This window comes from Heterocephalus glaber, unplaced genomic scaffold (genome assembly GCF_053883595.1).
Source record: "Heterocephalus glaber isolate CG9 unplaced genomic scaffold, H.glaber_assembly_v1.0 deba00000331, whole genome shotgun sequence".
NCBI classification, from domain to species: Eukaryota; Metazoa; Chordata; class Mammalia; order Rodentia; family Bathyergidae; genus Heterocephalus; species Heterocephalus glaber.
Window position 1 is genome coordinate 59,595,379 of NW_028258142.1, and position 25,863 is coordinate 59,621,241.

The 25,863-nt window shown below is 36.2% G+C and overlaps 1 long non-coding RNA gene across 1 annotated transcript in view; it reads right to left on the reverse strand.

The window, feature by feature from the left end:
* The window catches only part of LOC110350838 (uncharacterized), a 312,348-nt gene extending 290,315 nt beyond the window's left edge, over positions 1–22,033 (reverse strand). The window contains exon 1 of the long non-coding RNA XR_015444477.1: positions 21,590–22,033. This is a non-coding gene — a long non-coding RNA (uncharacterized LOC110350838). The remainder of the gene's footprint in view (positions 1–21,589) is intronic.
* Positions 22,034–25,863: the final 3,830 nt, after the last annotated feature.

Consider the following 25,863-nt stretch of genomic DNA (forward strand, 5'->3'; position numbering starts at 1 on the left):
TCCCAGTCTCATAATTTGCTGGACATCATTGTAATATACATATATGAAGAGTCATAAAACCACTTAGGACCCTTGCAAATCAACAAAGAATCCAACTCTATGGCTGCCTGTGGCTGCCTGGAGTTTAAAGGTTAAAGACATCTTAAGAAGAAAGGAACAGGCTCCTCATGTTTGCATAACAATAAACCACTGGAACCCAAAATAGCACTTTTTAAAAGAAATACTCCTTATTCAGTTACCTTTATTCAGCAAACACTTCTATTCAGTTACTTTTATTTTGTTACTTTAAATTCACCATCCTCATCTTGGCTAAGAGTAAAAGCAAAACAAAAATAAATCCCACAAATATCCAGCCATTTTCCAGAAGTAAAGATAGAACTTTTCCAAGTCAGCTAAAAATCAGACCCATCTCCCCACAAAACGTGACTCCCAGAAGTATTTTGTGATTGTGTACTTCTGGAAAAGCCCATGGAGTTGTTTCAGTGCTTTCCTGCTGATGGTTGTTACTCCTAGCTGAATTACTGAGAGAATCTTCATGAAGAAATCATATCTTGTATTCCAATAGCGTATTTTAATAACTCCCATTTCTGATACTTCTGGTTGCTTAATAAATCCAGCAGTCACTCAGTCTCATACTCCAACAGATTTCTGCTTCCCTTTGGCTGTTGCCTGTCGATCCTACCCTAAGTGACAGACAGAGTTCCTCTTCTCAACAAAGAAGCACAATGTGGGAAACTCATGAAAAGGACTATACCAGCTGCTCTGAAGTATGCATTTGCATAGAATGGCTCTGGGACCAGTCTCCAAGCTGACATCATTTCAGCATCCTTCTGATTGTCCTGGTGAACTCTCCTGACATGCTTTATGGAAGCAGACTCCCTACTCATGATTGAGCATAACAAGATAGAATGAAATAGTCATAGAACTATTGTGGTTATTTGTTCAACATAGCACCATTATTTTCAGTGATTTATTATTATGCATACCTGAGGATACCTTGTTCCATTCTTCTGAAGATATCTTTAATTTTTAAATTACTGGGTTTTTTTTTTAATAAAAGGAAACAATTTAATGACATCTAATTTTCATCGACTTCCAATCTCCCAGACTTTAGCAACAAATATGTTTATTTATTTACCTTAGTTCTCATGTAATGTGTTATTTACATGGGTTATATAAGAACATATTCTCCTTTTATCCAGGATATACTTGGATGAATTAATTGTGCAAATGAAGTCATATGTAGAGAATCATATCTGAGGGTGATTCTCATTTAATAAGATATGCCAAGCCCACTGCTAAGAAAAATGAGTTGATTTTATATGTGGAGTCAATTGTTCAAACGCGCGCGTGCACACACACACACACTTCTAAGAAAAGATGCTTTGTAATTGGGTGTCAGCTCTCTATAGATGACAATGAGAGACATGTTTTGGGCAGACAGGAATCACAGGCAATTTTGTGAATGTGAAGAAGACATTCATAAAAACATGCAGCTGAAATCAAACATGGGAAGAGTGTCTTGTGCTTGCTTTTGTTACTTGTGATAGAGGAATGAAAGACGGAGCTCATTGGATGTGCAGTCTAAGATTCTGAGGAAAATTTCTAGACAGAAGTTAATTTTCTGGCTTTACAAGTTACAGAGCAAACCCAAGCAGGCTACTGTGATTAATGCTCTTGCTGCATCTAAGTGTAACCATGAAAAATTGTCGCACATTGCTTGTCATCAAAAAGCAAGGGGCTATTGAGAGTCTGATCAGATTAAATGAATTTATATGCTAACTTACAGATTTTTGTGGAGATGAGATGCAAACTTTGTCTAGTAGATTGCTCTGTGGGACATTAACCAGCTTTGTATATAACTCAGCAATAATTGTAGGCCTTATCTCAATATACAAGGTTCTCCGGGAATTAATTACTTCTTTTCTATGGCATTTCTTCATCTTGGAATGCCCTTTTTCCTTCCCCAAATCATATTGATAACAAACAAATATTCACAATTCAATTATCTCCTCATCTTTGAAGCTACTGATAAGACAGTAAACCGAATGTGTGATACTGAGATACTTTCTGCAAGAGAAAACCTTTTCAAGAGATTATGAATATACCAGGACTACAGTAAAATGGTTGAGTTCATCATGTGTGTGATATTCTCTGGAAACTATGACACAAACAAACAAGGAAACAAAAATGCTATCTCTCATCTGCTCTACAGCTTCTTAGATTCCCCATTCATTGAATTTTGAGTCAAATACCCCTCCAGTGGAAATCATGTTTGTTTGGAATAAGTCACATTTGAAAGCCCTGCTGAACATTACCCATGAGCAACAACCATTTTCACCCAATTAATCAGATTTCACTTTTCAATGAATAAGACACTGGCATTCTGAGGATGGGGCTCAGGAAATACCAACTGACTGAGGACATCACCTCTTGAGAATAGATCTAGAAGGAATTCTACCAGGAAGCCTAGGTAGGTGAAAAATCATGGGATACTGAGGGAAGACAGCCAGAAGGAGTTTTCAAGGTTCTGAAACATAAACAATGAATACTGATTCTTGTTTTATTATCAAAACATGCATTTTGGGTTCTTTAATTCATAATGCAGCAAATAAATTCATCTTTGCTTAAAAGTAGATAACAATGTTAAAGTTCCATTGTGACATCAAAGTATTACACATTTCATGTTAGCAGAGCCTGCATTGGGGAGCAAAAGAATTATTCTGGACATGAAAAAGTAGATTTGGCTGAAAAGAGTCATCCTCATTTCTTTCTTGAACTCTAGAGCTTTTCCAATTACAGCCTGTGGAACATGTTTATTTTCTTGCCTTTTCTGTTCTTTGTAGTAGGATGAAAGACAACTCACAAGATACTTGGGAGAATATAGAGATCTGAGGGCTACTAGCTGTGCTGTTAATAGGGAAAACAGAATAAGGACTTGTGGCTCAGTAATACCATTTTCCACCATGCACAACTTCAAACACATCACAGGAACTAGTAGCTAAGAGAGATCAGACTCTTCACTGATGACAATTTTTGTACTAAAAGAAGAAGTCCTGCTGGAAGATTTAACCTTAAGTTTCATTGTGTGTCTTTAGATGTCATATATATTCACCTGATTTGTTATGACATATGGAAACAATTATATCTTATTTTTGAGATATTCTAAGAACAAGTCTCCCATTTTTGTTTCCTAGAAATGAAACAACAACAAACAAAGGTGAAGAGGTCAGATTTTCAACATTCATCTGTAGAAAACCAATGAGTCAATGCCTGCAACTTGCTATGTAAAATTCCATGAGTTGACTCAACATCAATAGGAATAAGTGTAATTTTTCTCTGGGAACTATTAAACAAACAAACAAAAAAGCTAGCTCTCATCTACTCTAGGGCTTGTGTACAGTCACCCAATTCAGACTACATTTAATTCTGTTTCCTATGATGCATTTTTTTCAAAATCTAGATAATTAATTAATCAATTAATCAATTAACATATTTATAAATAAAGTCATTTTAAAAGACTATACTTATTTTGCCTCTAGGACTATAGTATAATTCAAATATGCTTAACAATGGTTACGTAGACCTATCTTTGAAATTTTATGTGAGTGGAAAAGGAAAAAATAATAGAATTTACTCTTTATGGAAATATAATTGTGAAATGCTTTAAAAATGTAAGGAATAAAATATTAACATATTCACTATGGGGCTGTACTGGGCAGCTCTCAACCATGGTGTATGGGGCAGTCATGCATGTACCACCAGTGGTTCAAGCTGGCGGGAACATGTTAATCCTGTGAAATTACTAAACAGGCTTTCTACAGATTAAATTTCACATTAGTATAACTTAATAAAAGTTTTTCAGAATAAATATTTGTAAAAAGTAAATGCTATCATACTTGTTAGTTCCATAAAACAGGAGTATTTTTCTTTTATAAAACGTGAGGGGCTACTCTTATTCCTAACTTTAGAATTCCTTTTCAGATTGGGGGAGGAAACACTGATATAAAATTACTAAAAGTAACAAGGGAGGAAGAATTGGTGCAAATTTTTCTTTTCTTTTTTTTCTGTTTTTTTTTTTCCTCACAAGTTTACCTGCAATTCTGAGTGGGCCAGGACTAAAACATCAACTGGCCTGGAAGCCTATGTCTCTATATGCAATAACGGGGCTGACAAAGTGCTGTCCATATGTCACATGTAGTCTGACACTTGTTTATATATATAAAGTTCTCCTGGAAGACAGCCATGTTCCTTTCCTTAGTGTCTTTTTCTATGGCTGCTTCTGCACTATAATAACAAAATTGAGTAACTGTGCCAGAAATCACAGGGTCCTCACAGCCTAAAATGTTTGCTATTCGGCTCTTACAGAAACATCTTGCTGAACCTTAACACGTGGGGAATGTTTAGACTTAGGGTGATGATTACAAGAAAATGCAGCTTTCAGAATTAAAAAGTTATAAAAACAACATACTGTACAATTCCACCAATATAAAATATCCAGATGTTAGAGACAGAAATGGATTGGCAGCAGCTTAGTGGCGTGTGTGTGTGTATGTGTCGGGGGTAAAGGTAGGAACTGATTAATCAGTAAAGGGTTTTCTTGATTGTTTTTGAAGTTAATATAGGTGATAGTTGTACAACACTGTGAATGTAATACGACAAGTCACACACTTTAAAATACTTAATTTTATGTTATATGAATTTCACCTTCATTTAAAAAATAAAGATCTGGGTAAATGATTTGTCAAGATCAAATTAACTTACAAAACTCTTATGAATATTGTACCATCTGAAAAATGAAACAATAAAGGTGGCAAGCATTTATTTTCTTAATCAACAAACCTCTTTTCAGCATCTTCCATATGCTAGGCACTGTTTAAAGCTTGGAGGAGATAGCCCATATGACCAAGATAATTCATTTGAGGGGGTTCCATTTTACTTAAGGTAGGCAAACAAAGGAAATAATTATACAGCTACTCTAACAATGACAAAAATTATGCTGAAAAATAGAGCAGGGTAAAGGAAGAAAGAATGTGAGAAGGCGGGGCGCTATTTTACAAGGCAATCATCTTTGCTAGGAGGTAAAACTTAAACAGATACCTGGAGGAAATGAGGAAGCAGCCATGTCTACCTGTGGGGAGGGCAGTTCAGAAAAAGGGATACAACCAGGTACCCATTTGCCAAATGTTTCCCATAGGTGAGGAGCAATAACAAGGCCTGTGGCTGGAGCAGCTCTTTAGTTTTGAAGTAGGAGGAGATGAGGTCAGAGAAAGTCCACTCGGGATTTATGTCTCACATATACGATTTTGAATTTACTCCACGTGTGATAGGTCACATTCAAATGATATGGACAGCAATAGCACTTAATGCATCTTGAAGTATTCATATATACTAAAATATTTTTACCTTTATGAAATATTCCAGGGTCTTTTTATTATAATCTCAAAAAAAAAACTATGAGTTTACTTTCACCATGCCAAAGTATGTACCTGTGAAAAGCCTTTTTCCTCTATCTGTTCCTTCTTACAGATGCTTGTTCATTTTGCTTTGGCTTTAATTTTATGCTTGGAATTCATCCTAATCCAAAGGTGTTGAATTTGCTTTCCTGCTCTTCTAGAAAATGCTTTCAAAATTAACAATGGCTTCAAGAAAATTCTGTTTAAAAGACATTCTGAGAAAGAGAAGAAATAATCTTATCTCCTTGGATAGGGAAAAAAAAAACCCCATAGCAATACGTCAGTTACTCATGCCAACTCATTCAATTAGCTAATACTGCTTCCTGCAGGATATACAGCAGCACAGATCAAAGGTGTGGCTCATTTATAAACAACCAGATTTTCTTCTTTGGCACTAGAGGGACCTTGCCCATCACCACCATCACCATCCAGTCCAGTTCAGAGAGTAAATATCAGTCACCCATTCCTTGAGAAAAGCACTGGAAAGAGTGAAGCAAAAGAGCAGAACCTTTGACTCATGTAAAAATAGCAGGAAGATACATATTTTTAGAACAACTTTTTTTTCCATGAGGGAAAACTAAAAAAGTAATTTGTAGGCTGGGGATGGTGGGAATGTTGAGTCTAGAAGTGTCATGTACAGCCAAGTGGGAGATTCAGTAGGCAACACCACGGAGCTCCCTGGGGTTGGGATGTGGTTGAGTTGCAGCTGTCAGGATGAGGATGGAGACTGAGCTCCAGGGTGCAGGCTGTCACTTCCCCGGGACCATGCGTGCTAAGCATTGTCCTCAGCATGGCAGGTCCTTGGCTATCTCTTGTCTCCACGGAGGATGACTGTACACACTACCCAATCTTTGGTTAGAATATTCATCTAGAAAGACAGACATTGGACCAATCCCGGTCTTTTGTTCCAGATCACAGGATGGGGTCCTGGAAACCTTTGGGCTTGAGGAAAGATCCCACCCTAGAGTAAATACAACCAGCTAGGAGATGTTTCTCTAAGGAAGAACATCATTAAAATTCTTCCCGTTCTGAATATTAGTATGACCATGAATATATGGAATTATGAGATTAGGGAAACTTTGGAAACAGTCTCATTAAACTATTGCTACTTTCTTTGATGATATTTCAGGTGAAATCATTTCACTCTTGGTTCACACATATACAAACCGAAAAACAATAAAAAAAGATATCTAAGATTTGTAATCAATGTAGATATCCAGCAATGGATGAATGGATAACGAAAATGTAGACTATGTAACAAAGGAATACCATTCAATCAAAAAAAATGATATTCTATCTTTTACAGCAAAATAGATGGCATGGAGGACATTATGTAAGTGAAATAAGTTGGATGCAGAAAGTTAAATCGAGCATGCTCTTTCCCATACATGAATGTTTTTTAAATGATTGGAATGTATAATCATGATTACTATTGGCTGGGAAGATTTGGGGCATGTAGGAGGTTAGGTAACTGGTATCCAAACACAGAATAAGTTCCAGTGCTCTACAGAACAGTAGGAGTGACTATAGTTTACAACAACCTTTTATTAGGTCTTACAGTCTTTTCTCATGGCTGAGACAAAATACTCAACGCTCAAAGTGAAAGAAGGAAAGGTTTATTTAGCTCAAGTTTGTCGAGGTTTCAGTCCGTAATCGGCTGGCTCTAAGGCAGGGTGGCACACGGCAGAGGGTCATCACAGAGGAGAAACAGCCTATTGCATGAAGAGCAATCAGTGGACTGATTTAGCAATCACCCACCCTTAATCCTAGCATTGCACCATGAATCAATCGCACATTCTGATTCAGCCACCTCTGAAAAGGCCCCACCTATGACTACATGAGGCTTTGGGGGGAATCTAGACACAGCCATAACAATATATTTTATGAATAACTAGAAGAGAGAAATTTGAAGCCTCCAAACATAAAGTAATGATAAGAGGTGGAAATATTAATCATACTAATTTGATCAATATATTTTGTACCTGTATTGAAATATCATACTGTGCTTTGTAAATACTTACAATTACTATATGTTCCTCAAAAATTTTTTTAAATGTTTAAGGAGATGGAAATGTTAACTACTCTAATATGATCATTAAATAGTATGAATATATGTATGAAATTAACATAAATTTGTACAGTTAAAAAATTTTTTAAAACCAAAAGACAAAATTGTTCATCTTATTTCCATTTTTTTCTTAAAGTAGGTGATTCCAAGCTATTATTTCTAAAGCAATTATCATTATAGAGACCAGGCTTTAGTGTTTGGAGTTACTAATTTGCTTACTTGCTTTCTGTCTCCCCACATTATAAAGCCAGCACTGCAATGGAAAAGAGCTTGTCTGTCAGGGTCACTACTCTGACCAAGAAGCAAGTTCTTCTGACAGTTAATGGCAGGAGCTAGTAGAGTCAAACTAAATGTGTTTGTGCCCCAAGTTCTATGATATACATAGCAGTTCATGTTTCAGAGTTTTCTGTTATAAAATGTACAGTGAAATAGTCATATACCATGGAGTACTGAGGTCTTAAAGTGCCTGGTGCATGAAAAGCATAAATAAATATGAATTATTTGGATTGTACCCAAAGCACCTAGACTGGCATTTCTATCTAACATATACTATAAATTAATGAATGAAATGGTTACCTTCAGAAGGTAGAGATAAAGCTTGATGAAATTAAAAGAGTTAAAGAGTGAATAAAAAATCAGCACAAGGCTTTTGGTCACTTATCATGTAGTAGGCAGAGAAAAACATTCCTAAGATAGAATATGAAGATGTCTTAGTTACTTTCTCATTGCTGAGACAAAATACCAAGGTTTATTTTAGCTCACAGTTTGTAAAGTTTTCAGCCCCTACTCAGCCGGCTCCAAGGCAGGCCAATATAGCAGAAATGTATCACAGAGGAGAAACAGTCAATGGCAGGGCAAGCTGAAGGCAGCAAAACAGCAACAGCAGCAGAAGCAGCAACAAAGCAATCCTCCCTTTCTCTTTCATCCCATCCAGGCTACAAGCCTTTTCTTGGTGGTACCACCCACACCCAGGTTGGGCTTTCCCATTATCCACATCCAGAACTTTATTAATTCCAATCAGTAGATTAATTTAGTACAACACATCCTTAATCCCAGTACCATATAACCTAGATCTAGTAGCTCCAAAAAGCCTCACCTGTGAGTGAATGAGGCTTTAGGGGGACATCTATACAAGCCATAACAGAGAGTGTAAGGAACAAAGGAGACAAATTGTATGGAACAATTACCAAAAGCTTTACTGCTTTAAATCTGAGCTTCATTTCTAGCTTTCTAGGGTCTACAATAAGATATATCAATGGCCTTGAGCTTGTGCATATGCTGGTATAAGTTGGATATTAGTTCAGTCTTTAACACAGTGCTCTGCACATTATGAATGTCATAAAAAACATATTCTTAACTATGTGCCTTTTCTAAGACTTCCAAAAGACATTAGTGCCCTAGAATACCTTCAACATTTGATGATTTAGTGCCTGCACGTTATTAGAGAATCATTTTGTTTTAAGACTTTCAGTCATGTCAAAATAGAAATTTCCCTATGAGTTGAATTAATATACTGCATTTAAAATTGTTAATCATATAATTATGATATGATCTAGTACATTCATGATATTCTTGAAAGCATAATCTAGAAAGCATTCAGATCTGAAAAGTGAAACTTCATTATTTACTGTGAACTAGGGAAATTGAAAACTTGGGATACCGATAATAAATTGAATTTATAAAAAGTGAAAGAACACCACTCATTAATATTCATGTCCTGTGCCATGAAATTAGTCTATCCTATGTATGGTCTGCGAGACTGGGGAACATTGGCTGGGTTTCTGAGACATTTTAAAGTGTTTTCATGTTAAGTATCAAGGATGCATGCTTTTAGTTGTTTTCTTCTGGCCTTGGGACTTCATGGCCCTGTGACTCACTAGGCAGAATGTAAATAACAAAGCTGTTTGCTCAAGTGGACTAGATTCCTCTATTCATTCCACAGAAGAAAAGCAAGAAGTCATATTTATTCTGCTCATTGTGAATTCATGGATGAGGTGCAAAATGACCTTGCAGAATGCACAATCAGGGCAAACAAGCAATGCGGGCTTTCTGTCTTGTCAAAGAAATATGCAATGGCTCTTGCTTTGTACTCCTGTGTCACCAATCAATACAAGTTCTTTAAGGGGTATTGTGAACAGAGTCCACAAATGGGTAATGGGCATGTACTAATTCCAGATAAAGAATGGTTAAAGAGAAAACTAATGAAGAAGTTTTATTTCAGCAAGTATTCCCAGGAAAAATAACTACTATAATTGCTTGGATTTCAAAACCCTTGCTCTACTTCTTCCTTGCCTCTTCCAATTGCCCCCTTTTCTCTGATTCTCTTTCTTAGTCTTCTATCACTGTAGAATCACAATATTTTATCCTAACCTGTTCATTTTTCCACTACTTGGTCTGAAATAGTAACTCCTAATTTCCACTCATGACTTGTCCTCTCTTACTTCTGATCCAGAAAGACTTCCAGATTCAAGAAACAGGTGATTTGTAGAAAGTCAGAAAAATATTTTCTATCCTATGGCACCTACTTTTTGACTTCTAAATCTGAATAGCAATAAGAGGGGGGAAAACAAGATATAAACTAAGCCAATTAACCTTTTAAAATGGTCTAATTTATTGCAATTATCTTAGGTTGAAAAGATCTGAGTTTGACTCTTCTGCAAATTTCTAAATATTCAACTAAGAAAATCACCTAACCCTTCAACTCTCTCATGTATAGAAAGATTATATAGTATTTATTCTCATCATAGTAGTAAAAAGAAACATTGTCAAAGAACATGGAGTGTTTCATAAATTTAAAAATCTTCTATGCATTGAAGTTTCTGCAGGTTCAAATTCAAAATTTCTCTCTTACATGTAAAAGTAGGCTAAGATACGCATGTCTTGATTTAACTAGTGGTCTACAAAGTTTTGTGATTGCTTACACCTGTCAGAAAAAAGTGAGCATAAATTTCAAAGTATGTATATTTATTTTTCATAAATTATGTACACATCCTGCTGACAAATACATAGATTTTAAAATACATACATTATAGAAAATGTTCAGAGGTGTATTTGACAAATCAATTTTTAATTTTAGGCTGTCTTTATTTCAATATTTGGTTTTAACAGTGATAGGTCAAAATATATCATCTGTAAGTGCACAGATGCAAAAAACGTGCTTATCTTCTGTCATAGCTTGCTCATCACTGATTCAGTGACAGGATTTCAGAGTGATGTTCTCTCTGGAATTCAGAATATTTTACATTCCAGTCAAGGAACTTGCTCCACTCGATTGTACTTACATTCTGCTCCACAATCCCATTTACTTTAATTCAGGAAGTCACTAACTGCTGCATATATTTTGTCAGATTCTCTAATTTCGTTAGTAAGACAAATCTAGCAAATCTATAAACTGAGAAATCTACAAAATGTGTAATCTCATGAATCTCAAACTACCCACATCAAGTGATTTTTTTGGGATAATTTTTCTGAATTTTCTAAAACATTAACGTATTTTCAACAAATAGATGCATCTGTCTTTGTTACTATTACCCCATTGATTTAAAATATTTTATAACAAGAATTGTTATTTCATGAATAAAATGAGTCTTCCTGTCTTTTTTTCAGTATGAAACCCTAAGAGGCTTTTTAGCATTTACCATTACACTTAGTGAAAAATGACATTAAATATTACGTGATTAAAGTACAGATATTCTCTAAGATATCATGGTTCAACTAAACAATTTTTAGGTAGTTGCATAAAAACTTACCCATTACCCATATAACCATTCTCTTTAACTTTTATTAGAGTATACCATATGTATTCAATATGATATGAGACATTCAACACTCTTATTTTAAAATAGGCTTTGGGTTAGATGATTTTGCCTACTGGTGGGCTAATGTGGTGTTCTGGGTCTGTTTATGCTGATAATGATGTTTCATAGCTTAGACATATTAAATGCATTTTTGATTTAGAACACTGTCAACTCAGGATGGTCTAGTAGGATGTAGCCTCACCGAAAATAGAGGAGCATCTTCATAGCACTTGTTTCTGTATTCAGGAAATTTGATTTGAAATGTCTTACTAATCATTATGATGATATGTAAGGAGAATGTTACAATTGGAAGCTGAGACATCTTTGATAGTAAAGAGAAATGAAACATAGAGAACCAGTTCTGCAATTAGAGAAAGAGTATCTTTGAAAGGCAAATGTGACTTAATGTTGAGAAATCAGATGCTTTCTTTCAAAAGTCAGAAAGAAAACAAGGATATCCTAGCTTACCACTCCAGTTTAGAATCACCCTGGAAGGCCTAGCTAATGCAATAAGACAAAGGGAAAGAGAGGGTAGCGATATTGAAAAGAAAGGAATAAAACTGTCTTTGATCACAGATGGTATGACTGTCTATACGGAGAATCCCAAAGAATAAAAGAAAATAGTGTTTGGGAAAAATCTGGATATATGATCAACCTGCTAAAAATGTCATTAACTAAATCTCCAAGATCACTACATTATGAGGTTTACTGTGGGAAACAGTTGGCAAAAATTTAATTATATAAAATCAATTTATCAATTTACATTAAAAATATTTAGGGATTATAGGGTTAGTATTACAATGAATTCATAAACTAATTTGGGAAGAATTTAAACCTTAACAATTTCTATCAATGAATATTGATTTAGGACTTTTACAGTTATCAATGTTTTGTAGTGTCTTACCAGCTCTATGATTTGCATATACTTTCTTGGAATATGTAGTCTGTCTTTTCAGTTTTGAAATGGAATCTTTTTATCTTTTACAGAATTTATTAGTACACACTTGCAGTAAATAATGATATTATTCATGGCGGGGAGTTGGTACATTTACATACTTTTCCCCTTCCCTTCACTTCTATCTCTTTTGAAAGGCAAAAACATTTAATTTTGATAAAAATTCAATTTATCAATATTTCCTATGATTTTTCTGCTTTTGATTTCATATGTTCAGTACTTTTGCCTAATTAAAGGTCACAAAGATTCATTCCTGTTTTTTTCTTAGTTTTATAGTTTTTACTCTGGCACTTAGGTTTATGATATATTTTGAATTGCTTTTCATGTGTACTATGAGGCAAGATATAAATTCAAATTTTTCCAAGTGGATATTAACTAATGATAGGTGTTTAATGTCAAAATAAATGCATATTACTGGGATTAATCACATTAATAATATATGCATTATCATACACACGTATTTCTTCCTCATAGTGTTAGTTAAGAATGTTTTTCTATGCTCATGAAAGTATAGCATTCTTTTCTAGTAATATCTTTGTCAGATTCTGTTACAAGAATACTCTTGGTCCAAATCAAAGAGTTTAAAATCTTTTATACCTCAAAAAAAATCTTTTTTCAGTACTGAAGATTGAAACCACAGCCTTCACACTGAGCTATATACCCAACCCTTTTAAAATTTTTTATTCTGATACAGGTTCTTACAAAGTCATTAATGTTGCTCAGGCTGAGTTTGAATTTGCAATCCTCCTGCCTCAGCCTCCCAGAATGCTGGAATTGCAGGTGTCCACCACAGTGCCTGGCCTATATCTCAATTTTTAAAAAGAATTTGAGGCTTTCCCCCCATTATATAATTGAAATAATTTTGCCAGTGAAGCTATTTTGGCCTGGGGTTTTCTTTTGCAGAACATTATAAATAATGATTGAAAATTCCCTAAGTGATCAAAGCATATGCAAATTTCTTCGGTCAGCTTCAGGAATATTTTTCAAGGTCTGTATTTCCTCTAAGCTGTCAAGATTATCAGTGTAATGTTGTTTATGATGTTACCTCCTATTTCACTTTAAATGTCTACAAAACATGTAATGATATTATGTCTTTTAATTCTTGTATCAGTAATTTGTTTTCAAATCTTTTGATCAGTCCTGCAAAAATTTCACTAAATTTATTTATCTTTGAAAAGAACCAACTTTTTGCTTTTTTAGCTTTCACTATTTTTTATATTTTTCTTGACAGGCATTCATTTTATTGATTTGCCTCTAATTGTATTTACTTCACATTTACTTGTTTATAGCTTTTGTGATAAAATAATAAATTTTTTGAAGTTTTTCTTTGCAATATAAGCCTGTAAAGCTTTCAAATTACTCCTAAGCAGATTTTAGCTCCATATATACATCTTTGTTTTAAAATTATCATTGACGATATTATTTGCTTTTTCCTTTGAGCTATTCTTTATCATATTTTTATTTTTAATCAATGTACAATTAAGATTTAATTTATAATTTCTAAAACAATTTTGTTATGGTGAAAGAATATATCTTATAAGATATTTATTTATTTATTTTGGTACCAGGGATCAAACTCAGGACCTTGTGCTTGCAAGGCAGGGAGTGGCACCACTGAGCTAAATCCCCGGCCCAAGATTTTAATATTTTAAATCGAGGAGATAAACTATTGTCTGCCTTGGTGAACATTCCATATGCCCTTAGAAATTATGCTTTTTCTATGGTTTTTTGAGTTTCATGTTCTATGAATAGAAATGTTCAGGAAATCAAAGTGATTAATAGACTTGATTAGACCTACTCCTTTGATATCTTTCAGTTATGAAAAAATATCTAACTTCTCAATAACTATGAACTTGGGTATATCTTATTATCCCAAGAGATTCTGCTTCAAGTGCTTTAAAGCTCAGGCATGAGTTGTCCACACATTTAAACTTTTTCATCTTCCTAATGAATTCACCAGTTTATCATTACTGAATTAGCCCTCTGTATGTCTGATAGTACACACTTTGCTGAAATCTCTTTTGTCTATATTAATGTACTTCCCTCAATATTTCATTACTTGATTTTGTATGGAATATGCTTTCCATTCTTCTTTTGCAATTTATTTTTGTTTGGCAACTGTTACTTTTGTAAATAGCACATAATTGTGTCTAGTTTCTATATCTTTGATCTTAATTACAACACTTTCTTTTTCTCTTATATATCCTTGTTTCACATATATATATATATGAAATATATATATATTATACACATTTTCTCTCCTGACATTTTTCTACTTCTGTATTTTTCTGTTGGCTTTTAGCTATGCCATTTTACATATTTAGTGAATGTTATCGTGTTTGTAATATGCATCATTAACTTATCAAAAAAACCTTACAGTTAATATCATGATATTTTATATAAAACATTTTAATAGTTTAGTTCTGTTTATTATCATTTATTTTATTGCTCTCAATATATATAGTAAACAATATGGTGTTAACAAATTTTTTAAACAGCAATATTTAAAGATACAAGAAAATAGTCATATACAATACACATTTGATCTCTGAATTTTGTTATAGATTTACATTACAATTCCATCTCATTAATGGATTAAATTAAGTAAAATAAGTCATGCAGAGAAAGACAAGTAACACATGATCTCATTCATATGCTGGATCTTAGAAAATTGATTTTATAGAAGTTGAGAGTGAATGGTGGTTACCAGAGCCTGAAGGGAAGGAGGAGAGATGAGAAAAGGTTGTTTAACAGCAGTACAGTACCTATAGACAATAATGTACTATGCATTTCAAAGAAGCAAGAAAAAGGATTTTGAATGTGAGATACAATCGATCAAAAATTGATCAAGAGGAGTTGACTTAGAAGTAACTAAGATGATGAAATTAACAGAAAAGGCATTAAATACCTTGTTCTTGCATTTTATGTATTCAAGTATGGAGAGGAAAACATCAATATGAAGAAGAGGGAAGTAAGATATAAGTAGACCCTAGATGTAACAAAGAGATGAAGTATATAATGAGGTTAAAAGAAAGAAAACATGGTATGATATTAATAGCAGATTAGAGTTTCTAAAAGAAGATCAGATCAGTGAACTTGAAGACAGGAATAGAAAATAACTGCAATAAAGCTCATAGGAACAAATGAAGACATTAAAGGTTATAGAGGTTTAGTAACCAGTGGAATAATATCAAATCATCTACCATTTATATAAAGTCCTAGAAATAAAGAGGGAGAGAAAATATATGCAGAAAAAAGTAGCTGAAAATTTTCCAAATTTCATGAATGCTATATATACAGGTTAGAGGAATCCAGTAAACCTAAGCAAGATAAACCTACTAGAAACCACACAGGTGTGCATAATATAGTAGTTGATGAATACCAGTAATAAATAGAAAATCAGATTTAGTAGATTGTCTTGAATTATTTTTTTTGCTATATGCTGTTACGAAAATTTTCAAAGATTTGTAAATGATTTTTAAAAATAATTATTTACTAGTTAAATTGTTATTTTATAGGGAAGTGCATTTCGTGACCTCCCTACTCTATTATAATGGAAAGCCCCCTATAGCAAATTTATCTGAGCTATGTAAGCCTGCAGACAATGGAGAAGTAGGAAAACAAACCCTTTCTAACCTTGTTTCAATTATGGATCTTAGATTTGTTACTATGGTTCCTTCTGACAAAATATTTCCCCTCAATATGTGAAAATGTTACTAAGCCAGTCTGGATTTAGAAGTATAACTTTAGTAACAGATATGAAAGAAAATGGTTTGGGAGACACAGATGCATAAAATGGAATAAGAAATTATTGAAATAATCTAGATACACACTGACAATGATAATCGAAAGGAACATGAAATATAAATAAAAAATATAAACATCTGGATGGCATACAAGAGGTCACAGTAATATTATGAGTTTTAGAATTGATGAGTGAGAAATGAGTAACTTTGAACCCATAGTAAAGAAGGAACTTAGAATGTTGCCAGAACTGTATCTGACTACTAAATACAATGATATTAAATATGCTCAACGCCAAAATTTTGGTATAAATACAAAGCATTTCCATTCCACCCATGTGAGGTGCCTAGGTTTTCTTATACATGAACCAGAAGAAAGGATGGGAACTTTATACTTCAAGTAGAATTCCTGACTGGAGAACAGTATTGGTGGATCATTCCATAGTTTACAAGCTATAGTGAATCAAGATATGATGGTAGATTTTAAACATTACAAATGAACACATCCATTGCTCACTGAGTAAAGAACAGATGATGTGTTTGTGTGACTGTAAATGAAATTTCCATCACATTTCTACTTACTATATACTATACTATGTACTATTACTATATTTACCATAAACATTACAAATGAACACATCCATTGCTCACTGAGTAAAGAACAGATGATGTGTTTGTGTGACTGTAAATGAAATTTCCATCACATTTCTACTTACTATATACTATACTATGTACTATTACTATATTTACCATATTTATATTAATATACTATGTATGTATATGCTGTATGGTTTCTCATGTATATAGTATACATTTCAATTTATATATGTGTATGTAAAAATATTTGCCCTGTTTACCACAAATTAAGTCTCAGAATGTCAACAACAGAATGACTTCTTATAGTAAAAAATGACCAATTATAGATGAAAAGAAATCTAGTTTTTTAGTATCAACCCATGGGTTGGCAAAAGTTATTAAATATATCAATTTTGAAAAATACAGGATTATACCAGGGTGTGGTAATGCATGCCTTTAATTCAGTACTCTATGAGGTTGAGGCAGGAGGATTCTAAGTTTGAGCTCAGCCTAAGCACCTGAACAACTTAGTAATTTAGCTATACCTGGTTTCAAAAATTTTAAAGAGGCCTGAGGATATAGCTCAATGTGCAGGTCCTGGGTTCAATCTCTAGTACCACAGAAAGAAAGAGACAGAGAGAGACAGAGAGAGAGAGAGAGAGAGAGACAGAGAGAGAGAGAGAGACAGATAGACACAGAGAGGCAGAGAGAGAGAGAGGAGGAAGGAAGGGGAGAAGAGGGAAGGGGGAGAGAAGAGAGAGAGAAAGGGAGAAAGAAAGAGTAAAAGAAAGGTGGGCAGGAGAGAGTGCGGGAAGAAGGAAAGGAAAGAAAATCCATGATTTTAGGTAGGCATACACTGAGTTAGTAGTCAATCCAAGTCAAGACTGATTCCTCAGGGTATTTTTCTAACCTTATTCTCTATTTCTTGAGCATATGTCATGCAGTTTATGTCACAGATATTCACTCAAGTGTGCAGAATTACACCAGAAAAATTAACTGTTACTATATCTTTCAATACATGTTAGGTATCAGAATACATTGCATAAAACAAGTAGTCAAGCCAAGGGAGGTATGGTTATAAAAATAAAAACTCAAGTAACAACTTTAGATTTTTTAGAATTAGGAAGCATATTTTAGTGGTTTTCTAGAATCAGTAATGAATCTGTATTTTAAAAATAGAAAAATTGAATTAAGACTTCGTTTTTGGACATGCATCGTAATGTCTGAATTTCCCAAAGCATATGGTAATTCTCAAAATTATCCTTTATCCCCCTACTATTAGAAATTTCTTACCTACCAACTTTAGCACTTCTTCAATGGTGTAGAAACCAATCAGTGAGATATCAATGGTAATTTTTTTTCAAAATAACAGAGTTTAAACTACGGCAGAATATTTGGATATCCAAGCCTATGAAAACCTGTGGTCAGGCCAGGGATTTAGCTCAGTAGTTCCGCTGCCTGCCTCACAAGTGCAAGGACCCATTTCAATCCCCAGTACCGAAAAAACCCAAAACCCTTAGGATCTTTGATACCTGCCTAAGGTTAAATTGATTGAAAGCTGCTTTAATCACTGACTCTGTGGGGCCAGAGGAGAACTGAGGCCTAACTGGGCTCCTCTGGGAGCACAAAGGAGAAACGCTGCACTAGAGGGCGACCCGTATTGCAGGGTTTAGGGAAAACTTGAGAGAGCTGAGGCTGAGTTGTTTACCAGAGCGTGCGCTAATGGATATTGGAAAGCAGCTGGATCTTGTGTTACTTTGAGTGCTTGTACCTGTGGTTGGGTAATAAAGCAAGATGAACCCCATGCTGGAGGCTCCTCTGCAGACTACAGGCAGGAGCTCCCTGGCTGCCCTCATGTTAAGGTGACTCCGTGTTTCTGTCATTCATCTTTGTTTGTCCCTAGGTCAGGGAGAACAAAGTAGCAAGTCTAGGTCCCGGAACAAGGCCAGCCTGGTGGGTCGGATATAGGTAGCATCCAATTTAGGGCTTGGGGCCCTGGCTTGGCTATATAACTTGAGTTTCATCAGGAAGCAACCTAAGCAGTACAAATGACCTTAACCTAGAATTCCAACCCCTGTGAAACCAATATTATAAAACAATTATTTTGCACATAGATTCTTTTGCCTAGTCTTTCCCACAATGTAACAGTTGGCCCCGTTTAATATAAAAAAATCAGCAAAATCTAATGAATAACAAACTACAACAAATAAGCTACGTGTTGCCAAATTTTTCCTCTTGCTCTTAATTCTAGTCCAACTATTACTGAAGGTCATGGAAATGTATATGAATTAATTTAGGATCACACACAAAAATAGTGTGTATATTATCCATGTAGTTCATATTTATTCACAGAATTATGGAGATACTTTAATACCCCCCAAAACAGGTGTAGCAAAAATCCTAGAGTTGCAGGAAAAGATTTAAATGCATTGTCCAACAATGAGATGGACATTTTAGAACAAAATTTCTTGGAAACTAACAGACCTCTTCTCATCTGGAAGATGACTTTCAATGTTACTTAGGATCCTCCATTTCTTGACATCATTTCTCTGTCAACTTATCGAACAACTTCATATCAATAAGCTTTTACAGACACTCAGAAGTTTTCTATCATAAAACAGGATACATCAATCATATTTTTCCCTAAATATGCCAATGATGGTGAGAAGGACATGGGTCGGGGTTATATCCCAAGCTTCATTTCCCAGAGATAAATAATAACACAAAACCCTTATCTAGTCTCACTTTCATACATAAATTCAAAATTCTCTTAAGATTTCTTAAAATAGCTTTAAGATTGTTCTTTTATGATTCAAAACAATAAATACTAAGAACACTACTTTAGGTTTTCATTTTTAATGTCAATTTCCTTTTCTTATCTCAAGTAATAACCCTTAAATGTAAAATCCATCTTTATAAAAATAAGGGCAAGATTTAATAAGATACCCAACTATCAAACCAACATTGTTTTGCAATTATGCCGATGCTACTAAAATTGTGTCATTGGGCTGTAGGCAAACCAGAAAGAGCAGTCATCAAATATTAGCAAGCTTGAATTTAGAATATGAAAGGATATAAATGTATAAAGAATGATGCAGAGTGCTTAAAATCAAAGGTACAGTGCTAAGGCCATTGTGGGCAAGGAAGGATAGTATATCAAAACCACTTTTTAAATTTGTTTTGTATTTTGGAGGGAGAAGTTGCTGAACACCTGCTAAATCAATTTACCATATTCAACCTAATTGACGGATATGGCCAGAACAATCACTTCACATGCACATTCACAGCAGATATTCATGACTGTTATGATAAAGTCTCATAAAATTTATGTGTCGAGTCTATCCAGTATATTAAAACATACAAATTGTTGTTTCTTCCCTTCCATCCTTCTCTTCTCCCTTTTACTTTTCCGTTCTCAATTGTTCAGAATGACTCAGTGTTCTTGTCACATGCATGGGTCAAATTGCGCTATTTTGCAGCAACTTGCCGTAGTAGGTTTTTAAATACACATTATTTAATGCAATGTTTAAAAATAGTTGAGAAAAATCATGGTGGCATAGAAGCAGGAGCACTCATGGAGAGCTTTGTAATACACCCCCAAGTAGGTCAGAATGTGGCCGCCGTGTGAGGTGGTGGAGGCACCAATCACTAGAGCACAAATTTAATAGGACAGCAGATGGGTAAAACACAGAAAAAGGGGAAGTTGGGATGAGCATCAAAGCCCCCGTGAGCCTGGGAAACTGTTCTCAGCACAGGCGCAGAGAGGCTATTGTCTGGAGCATGGCAGAGCCATGCAGTTCCTCCTGCCAGGATATGATAACAGAGGCTGTGATAAGGATCACACAGTGGTTCCCTTCTCACCAGCTTACTTCCCACTGTAGATAGAGACAAAGTCATCCTGCGACTAATCATTCAGGTGAACGGGGGGAGGGGGGGCAGCTGGGAAGTACGCTAGATGCCATTGTCTGCAAGGCCACTGGAGATGATTTTCCTGCTGGGACATAGCTCAGAACCTGTGATCACAGGAATGAATTCTCTATTCACAAGTGCTTCTCACAGCTTATACCAAGAAACCAAGCCACTGATGATCCACACAAAATCTTTCAGGGCAAGAGAGCAGGAGGAGGATGAGGCTGGGCACTCAGCCCACGCACCGTGGTCTGTACTGCCAGCCAGTACACGTGATTCCCCTGCTTGGAAACAGACCAGAGTCTGAGATAATAAAACCGAAGCTTCTCCAGGTTCATGGGGTCTGTTGGGGGCTGGAGACTGTGTGGGGCACAGACGCCGTAAGCAGTGGACCAGACATTCCAGGCTTGGACCCCGGCCTCCCTGGCACTTGGCACAGGAGGAAACAAGTGCTAAAGATAAACTCAGACCTCTGGGCATCAAAAGTGGAGAGAAACAGACCCTGTTCGCTGAGAACACTTCCTCCTAACCCCAGGTGCTACAGAAATCATGGAGGACAATGAGCTGAGACTTCCAGAGACAGAAAGGAGACAGATGGAGTGCTCTGCGTTTGAAGTAGAGACAGCGGCATAGCCACAGGCAAAGCCATTCTTGGAGAGCACAGACTGGACTTGGGGGAATGCTGGCCACTCTCCACAACTGCAGGCAGGAGACATGAACAGCAGGCGTGGTGAAATGATTCAAGCCGCAGGCCTCCTACTCTCAGGTACAGAAGAGGTGAAGTCAGCTGCTGGGAATTAACCACCTGCCGACCTACTCAAGTTCCAGCCACAACCAGTCCAACCAGGGCAGCCACCGTGAACTCTCAGAAGCTATCTACCCTCCTACAGTGCAAACTAGCCTGGAGCCAGAAGGTGAAGTTCAGGCTTTTCGCATCGATGGACCCAGGGTCCCCTGTCTTCCAGTAACCTTATGCTATTGAACTCACCGCACTTTCTACCACGACTTGGGAACAGAATTAACCCAAATAAACTCAGAAAACACAAAGCAATTCATGAAGCTGCAGAATTCCAAAAAGAACTCACCCATGATCTCCAGATACAGCAAGAAGACAGCCAGCTGATGAGCTCAGGAGCTACCATGACTGCGTAACTGATGCTCCCAGGGGATGCTGGGACTTTGCTTTGGGTCCTGCCAACTACACAGAATCAGTCAGAAGAAAAATCCCTGGACCAATTAAATCCAGCAGAGTTTACTTGAGCAATTAAAACAAAACAAAACAAAAACAAAAACGATTTTTGAATCAGGCAACTCCCCAAAGCAGAGCAGGTTCTGAGAGCTTCCCCCCATAGCATAGTCTGGCGGCATTTATACAAAACAAGCTTGATGTACAGTGACAACTTAATTGCCTACTGGTTAAATGGTTACAGAACCTTCTGTAGTTGACTGAAGCTCAGCTGTCCTGGTTTGGTCTTTAGGGCTTAGCACAAAAAGGCTGGTTCCAATCAATTCCCATGTACAAGGTTTACTTAAGAGCTGTGCCTTTAAAATACACCATAGAATGGACAAATGAATTTCAGTATTAAAATATTGATATTGTGACCTTTTTATAACTAACAACAATAGAAAGAAAATTTGTTAGCTTATTTCAAAAATACTTTTCTATCACTTCTGATTACACTAAAAAACCACAAATTGTCATTGTGATTGGGCCAAGACAATTAATTAATTAGACTAAAGAGAAGTGTATGAGAATGCAAAAGAATTTATCATGAGGGAAAAAGGGAAAGTACTATCTATAAAGTAGATACATTTGAGCCTTGCACGCTGTGTACTGAACAATGAGATACACTAAAAATATAATTAAAAACGTGACAGAAAAGAAACGTGACAAAGGGAAGTTGTCCCACCCCCCTCTGCTTCTCTGCCATTCATCCCTCAATCTCTCCCCTCCAATTTTTGCAGAAAAGTTTAAAGTTCACACCTTAGAGCTTTACCTGTAATCTCCAGTCCTAGATACACATAGGATCGCGTGACTAGAATAAAATTGGTGTTTTGGCCTAAGTCCAACTACTTACTCAGCTCTTAATTGTTAAAATTGGAGACCGGGTATAGATAATTTTTTTTTTTTGGTACCGGAACCACTGGGCTAAATCCCCAGCCCATGGGTATAAATAATTTTAAGAATCCTACAAATAAGTCTTAAAGCTTGGATTGATAGTCACTGGTCAAGAATTTAAGCAAGAAAATGGGTGCTACTTCTCCAATAGGGAGAAATGAATCCATGAATAGCATTCTGACTGTTTCAAAAATTCAGAAAGTATTTCACTATTAGTGTTTATAGTGAAGAATATATTTATGTTAAGAAAAAATAGGCTCATTATGGTTAAGTGTTAATATCTAACTCTGTAGTACTATCAGAAACATAAAAAGGGCTAATAGACAATTTTGACACAGGGTCTTTCAAAGTCCCCAAGTTGAACTCAGGTTGAGCTCGAACTGGTGATCCTCCTGCCTCAGCCTCTGGGAGTGCTGGGATTGCAGGCATATGCCACCATCCCCATCTTGGACCACTACATTTTTAAAGGCAAGGGGACACAGGTAAAACACAGTTACAGTTTGCTGTGTGTCATGAACTTGCTAAAAGTCTACTCATCCTGTTGCTGGCAACTAAATCCTTTGTGTATCTCCAAAATAAGGATTCCCCATTATTAAATAAGTTAGGAAGCCAATTAAGGGCTGTGTTGCATAAAAAAGGAAACAGGACTATATTGTTAAACACCGTGGCAGTCCTTACTCCGAATTTACCCATCAATCTAATCACATTTCTATGGCTCATCTAAGACAAGGAGGAAACTGCTGCCACTGACATGATGACCATGAATTAAGAGTCAGCCAGCAAGCCAAGTATGATGGTGCAGATCTATAATCCCAGCATCCAGGGAGGCTGAGGCAGGAGAATTGCAAATTCAAACCCAACCTAGGCAACTTGCTGATTGAGCGAGACCCTATGTCAAAAAATAGTGTTGAGGAATGGAGGTCAGGGCAAAGACAAAACAAACACACAAAAACCTCAAAAAGCAAACCCCTCAAAATCAAAAAGTGTTAGTCAACAACGTAATCTAAACAGCCAATTTGGTTGATTATGCCATCAAGCAGAAATAAAGGACAATTGAATACACTGATTGACTAGTTGATTTTTGGCATCATCTAGAACTAAGTTCAGGCAATGATAATGAAGCCATCATATTAAATACTAGTGGAAATGTGAGACTGTGATATTGGTATATGGAAACCCATATATTCAATTTTTCAAAGCGTTTCTTTCTGAAACCTTTTTGCTTAGTATGTGTCTGTGATATATAATGAATATGTGTATTGCGGGGTCTTGTCTACACACGAATGGCATCTTGGTCCTTTTGCTCCTTTCTCTCTCCTTTCCTCTGGGGAACACCTTCTCATCTCCCCAAAGTTTATGTCTGTTTCCTCTCATCTTTCTTTCATTTTGCTAAGTTATTTAATGAGTTTCTCATATAACAGAAACAATGTGATATTCAACCTTCTGTGTCTGAACAAAGCATTTCAAATATTTTAGAATATTTTAACTCTCTGAAAGAAATATGTTTAGTTTCCTTAACTTCCCTTTAAACATGAAGTAAAGCTGTTTTAACATTCTTGTCGCATATGTTGGAGAAATCACTAAAGCAGTTTTGAGACATCTTGACAATAAATTTAGTCATTCAAAGCTCAGTAACTGTGGTACTTTTAATACTTCTTAGTGGAATCACATAGAATTTTCCATTCTTGTCTCACTACCTAATAATTTTGAATCATTAATTCCACTAAGGCTGAGTCCCTTAGGCTCTAATGCAAGCTTGTGTCATTCTGCCATGCTTTCTTTCCTCACTAGATTCCTACTTACTTGCTAAATAGATTCACAGAACTATGGAAACTAAGGGTGTCGGAACAGTGTCTAAGAATAGTGTGCACATGAAGTCCAGTAGCTGCCTATCTGGCGTTTGGGGCACACTGTGATAAGACATGGAGGACTTGGGCAGTCCCACCGAGATCACCTTGCTGGCTGCGCCCTCTCCCTTGGACTGGCTCCACTCTCCAGCTTCAGTTTCCCTCAGCAGACCTTCCACATTCCTGCTACCCCAGACTTCTGGGGTCTCTACTGAACCTCTGGCGTCATTCCCACAGCTTTAGGGGTTCCTTGCCTGACCTCCTAGGCTACTGGTGGGAAACCTATGGCATAAATGTTATTGTGTTTTTCCTTGAAGACAAAAGATATTCATGTGTAAGTTGGGTTTTTTTTTTTGTAAACTAAAACCTCATTGTTCTGGTTTAATTGCAACATTGGCACTTTGCGAGTGGGTTTTGGGCTGCAGTTTGGACACTTGGTCTCTAAAAGTTTTGCCATCACTGTCCTAGGCCTTTCTTTGAAATCCGAGTGGTAGCCACTACTTTCACATTCTGCATATCAGTAAAACCAGTATCATATGGACAATGCCAAGGTCTGATGCCAGTTTGAGCAGTAGCTGGGCCCCCTTGGACCACAGCTGCAACAGTCTCTCAGTGCCTGGATGGCTAAGCACAGTGAAATGCGTCCCATAGACCCAATTCCTTGTCAAGCAGGGTCCTGTGGACCCTCTTCTTGACATTTTTGCACACTTGAGTCTTTAATGGGGCGGTTCTCACTGATTCCTGAGGTTCCCTCAAGGCATCTGCTTTCTTGTCTCTGTACAAAGCGCTTGGTTCCTTTTAAATAGTGTTAATTTTTTCAGCAGCCATACCTCTTTCAGTCCCAATTTTACACATGATTTCTTCTAGGCCAACATCACAGTATTTTAAAATTTTCCACTCTGCTTTTTACCTTTGATACTTATTATAAATCTGGCTAAAAGCATTCAACAGTATCCGTGACATAGACTGAGTGGTGCACTGTCTTTCAGTTTCCTCAGCTCAATTATCTGGTCCACTGCCCTTAATCTCAGTCTCTCATAGTCTCAGGACATAGGCACAATATAGAGAAGTTTGCTAACAGATCATAACACACAGCTGTCAATGGGATCCTTATTCCCAACTGAAATCTCCTGAGTCTAGCCTTTAGGATGTGCATTCCTATGAGCATGATGGTCTTCCAAGCTCTAACCAGAGTCACCTATCAGGTTTGGCTTACAGCAATCTAGATTCTATAGCCTGTGTCTCCAGACCTTTCTGAATTCCTCTCCCAAACCAGTTCCAGAGGCTTCTAAACCACACGGTCAGGTACACTCATAGCAATGACCCTATTTCTCAGCTACCAGTTTTCTATATGAACCACCTTTCCTGTTGCAGAGACACAATACCTAACACA